Here is a 5016-nt window from a genome sequence, read left to right as displayed (position 1 = left end):
AAATACCAAATCAACATCGCGAAGATAAACCTTGAGGACAAATCAATGTTTAAGACAAACCAAATATGAAGATAATGCAGTCATGAGGCCAAATGAAAATCTCCAGGAAAGTTTGGTGGTGGCGTTACCCACCGTATAGGAAGTATTAGACCCAGACATGATGCACAATTATCGTGGCGCTCTGAAGTCAAATTCCGTGTTAATGTATTCACACTTAGAGGGTAAGTATTCATTTATTGAAGATATATGTTACTTCGTGTGGTGCACATCTAAGTCATCAACATGCATAAGCATTAGGATGTGTGTCCATTCAAAGGACATTCGAGGATTCTAAGATATTTAGCAAAACCTTTTCTCATCCAAGGGCTTTGTGAAGATATCTGCCAATTGCTCTTCAGTGTTGACATGAATGATATCAATGTCTTCCTTCATGACATGATCCCTGAGAAAGTGATGATGGATCTGAATGTGCTTTGTCTTCGAGTTCTGAACTGGGTTGTTGGCAATCTTGATGGTGATTTCATTGTCGCAGTAGAGTGGCACATGCTTCAGGTGGATGCCATAGTCCTTGAGAGTTTGTTTCATCCATAGAAGCTGAGCGCAGCAAGATCTAGCAGCAATGTATTCAGATTCAGTAGTGGAGAGTGATACAAAATTCTGCTTCTTTGAAGACCAACAGACAAGAGATCGTCCAAGAAAGTGACATGTGACTGATGTAGACTTGCAATCAACCTTGTCAGTAGCATAATCAGCATCTGAGAATCCAAGTGATGGGATTCCTTTGGTGCTGCTTGGAATCGGGCACACATGCAAACGGTAAGCATTATATCAGGCCTAGATTTATAAAAGTAGAGTAAAGAACCAATCATGGAGTGGTATACCTTTTGATCGAATTCTTTATCATTGTCGTCGGGGCTCAATTGGCCTTTGGTTCACATTGGCGACGTGTACCCTTTATAGTCTTGCATTCCAAACTTCTTTAGGCAATCTTTGAGGTATTTTTCTTGTGGTATGAAGATGCCATTTCTCTGCTGACGGATTTGAAGACAAAGGAAGAACTTCAGCTGACCCATCATGGACATCTGATATTGCTCTTGGATCATATGCCCAAATTCATTACTGTATCTCTTGTCAGTGCAGCCGAAGATAATGTCATCCACATAGATTTGGCATACAAACAGTTCACCATCATGTGTCTTCATGAAGAGAGTGGGATCTAGGGAACCAGGTTTGAAGGCTTTGCTCCCAAGGAAGTCTTTGAGTGTCTCATACCAAGCACGAGGGGCTTGTTTGAGGCCATATAGTGCCTTGTTGAGCTTGTATACCATATCAGGACGCTTTGGATCTTCAAAGCCAAGTGGTTGTACAACATACACTTATTCTTCAATTTTGCCGTTGAGGAAGGCATTCTTTACATCGATTTGGTATAGAAGAATGTTGTTGTGGTTGGCATAGGCTAGCAGTATGCGAATGGCTTCAAGCCTAGCCGTAGGAGCAAAGGTTTGATCGAAGTTAATCCCTTCAACTTGTGTGTAACCTTGAGAACGAGACAAGACTTGTTTCTGACAAATTGACCATGCTCATCTTGTTTGTTGCGATAGATCCATTTGGTGTCGATGATGTTGTGCTTGCGAGGATCTGGACGCTTTACTAGCTCCCATACATTGTCTAGCTCAAACTGTTGAAGTTCTTCTTGCGTAGCTTGAATCCATTCAGGTTCCATGAAGGCTTCATCAACTTTCTTGGGTTCAGATTTAGAGACAAATGCAAAGTGCCCATGGAAATTTGCTAGCTATGTTTCTCTTGAACGGGTGAGTTGACCAGGTGCATTAAGGTTATCAATTATCTTCTCAATCTAGACTTCATTTGCAACGCGAGGATGAATTGGATGAAGATTTTGCCCTTGCTGATCATTGTCTTCATCTTCAGCATTAGCTTCAGGCTGAGCAGTGTCTTCATGCTAATTAGGTGCAGAAATGTTGATTTCCTCTTCAGCCTGTTCCTTTGAAGGTATGATTTCTCCAGTACTCATAAGCTTGATAGATTCACTTGGTGTAGCTTCATCTAGCACATTTGGTAGGTGCTCTCTTTGCGAGCCATTAGTCTCATCGAACCGCACATCCACAGTTTCAACCACTTTGTAGTGAAAGAGGTTGAAGACTCTGTAGGAGTGCGAATCCTTTCCGTAGCCAAGCATAAAACCTTCGTGTGCTTTCGGTGCGAATTTTGAAGTGTGATGCGGATCCTTGATCCAACACCGAACACCAAAGACTCTGAAATAGCTGACATTTGGATTCTTACTGGTCAGGAGCTCATATGATGTCTTCTTTAGGAACTTGTGAAGATAAACACAATTGATGATGTGGCATGCAGTATCAATGGCTTCAGGCCAGAATTTCCTTCGAGTCGTGTACTCATCAAGCATCATTCGTTCCATCTCAATGAGGGCTCTATTCTTGAGCTCCACGATGCCATTTTGCTGAGGTGTGTATGGAGTAGAGAACTCATGTGTGATTCCCAATGTATCAAGATAAGTGTCGAGACTGGTATTCTTGAATTATGTGTCGTTGTCACTTCTGACGTGCTTGATCTTGATGCCATAGTTGGGCATGGCACGATTGGCGAATCGTCTGAAGACATCATGCACTTCATTCTTGTAGAGAATTATGTGCACCCATGTATATCTTGAGTAATCATCAACAATGATGAAGCCATAGAGGCATGCAGTGGTAGTAAGGGTAGAGTAGTGAGTAGGGCCAAATAAGTCCATGTGAAGTAGCTCGAAGGGACGTGTTGTTGTCATGATTGTATTTGAGGGATGCTTGGTTGTAGTCATTTTTCCAGCTTCGCAAGAACCACATAGATGATCCTTCTTGAACTTGACGCCCTCGATGCCTATGACATGCTTCTTCTTTGCGAGAGTGTGCAAGTTCCTCATGCCCGCATGCCCTAGCCTCCGATGCCAGAGCCATCACACTAAAGCTTTTGCTAGAAGACATATGGCAAGCTATGGTCCTGTGGAGAAATCTACCATATACAGATCATCTTTTCGATATCCTTCGAAGACTAGAGATTTTTCAGATTCCATAAGCACAAGGCAACGATATTTTCCAAATATCACAATCATGTTTAGATCACAAAGCATTGAGATAGACATTAAGTTGAAACCAAGGGATTCAACTAGCATCACTTTACCCATGTGTTGATCCTTTGAGATTGCAACTCTACCTAGGCCCAATACCTTGCTTTTACTAGTGTCAGTAAATGTGATGTGACTTTTGTCAGATGGACGTAGGGTTGAATTCATAAGAAGAATTCGATCACCAGTCATGTGGTTAGTGCATCCATTGTCCATAATCCACTCAGTAGCCTTTGGAGTTGTACCCTACAGTGCAGTTTGGGGGATAGGCTTCACAAAGAGAAGTGTGAAGCATAAACATTTAACGAACAAGCATACTATCAAAGTTCATATACTTGTTAGGGTAGATAGGATGGTTGTCAAGAAATCCTGGGACGAAATACATAGTAAGAACATTTTGGCATTTTATCTTGCATCCCACAAGATGTTTTAGGTCCCCAGCATAAGCGTTAGAAGCTTTTGATTTCCGGCTGGAGACCATTCCCTGCAAAAGAGAGTTAATTCTTCTTAACCACCCACATCTGCAGGGATGACTTAGAAGCAATGAGTCTAAGTGCAACATCTGAGAACTTAGGCTTTGGAGCCCTAGCAAATAACCTTGCAGGAGGTGAATAATACTCATAAGAATAAGCAGAAATGTCCTTGGTCTTATGAACATAGAGGTTTGATGAAACACACTCATATTCATAAGTCTGGGTATGGTTTCCCTGCAAAACATTGGCGTTAGGGTGACCCTAGTTGGTCCTCTATCTGTATGAAGCCTTTGGATCATATGAATCCTTTGGTCTGGGGTTTGTCTTCTTCCCAGGTGGTGTCATGATGACATTCATAGGAAGCTTCTCAAGACAGCTTTTGGGCACCTAGATCTTCTTCAAGGGTGGTCCATTCCTACAGTTAGTACCGATATACCTGGCAAACACTTCACCATTCTCATTTTTGAATAGTTTATAATTTGCATCAAAGGATTCATCAATGATAATAGGGTTAGCACAAGTGAAGCCAGATAAGATAGATGGATCCACTGAAGGTCCCTTTGCAGCAACCCATGTGGTTTTGGGGTACAGCTCAAGCTTCAAGTATGAACCATCAACATTCATTTTCCTCTCGAACCCAACACCCTCTTTCCTAGGGTTTCAATTCAGAATCTGTTTCTTGAGGACATCACATAGTGTTTGATGCCCTTTGAGGCTTTTGTACATCCCTGTTTCAAGCAATGTCTTCAACCTAGCATTCTCATCAGCAATAGTGGTGGTATCCTCAAAAGAGGGGTTAGTTACCACATCAGCAGTTGATTATATTGCAATAGTAGCAGAAGTAGAACATTCAGCAACATAGACAGCATTATCACGCTCAAGACATTTTAAACATGGTGGCTCAAAGTATCCCTAAGCGGAACTGATATGTTGAGCGCGAAGTGAATTGTTCTCCTTTTGAAGATCTTCATGAGATGCTCTCAGGTTCTCAAGTTCTTGCTTCCTTTGAAGATAATCATAGGAAAGCTTCTCATGAGTAGCTGAGAGAGTTTCATGACGACTTTCAAGTTCCTCATACTTAATGTGAAGATTTTTAATGTCTTCAATTAAGGACTGAGTTCGATTCATTTCGGTGTCCAACAGGTCATCGCTTTTGTCTAGCAACTTTTGAATATGTTCCATACCAGTTTGTTGTTCAGTTGCAATTTTAGCAAGTGTTTTGTAGCTAGGTTTGGATTCACATTCAGAGTCATCTTCATTGGATATTTGGAAGTAAGCATCACGTGAGTTTACCTTGGCACCACGTGCCATGAAGTAGTAGGTCGGAGCAGAGTTGTTCTCATCATCGGCTTCAGTGTCGGTGATGTGGCCATTATCTTCGGTGTTGAAGATGGTCTTGGCGAC

The sequence above is a fragment of the Triticum dicoccoides genome, chromosome 3A (genome assembly GCF_002162155.2).
Source record: "Triticum dicoccoides isolate Atlit2015 ecotype Zavitan chromosome 3A, WEW_v2.0, whole genome shotgun sequence".
NCBI lineage: Eukaryota > Viridiplantae > Streptophyta > Magnoliopsida > Poales > Poaceae > Triticum > Triticum dicoccoides.
Note: the sequence above shows the minus strand (reverse complement) of the source record.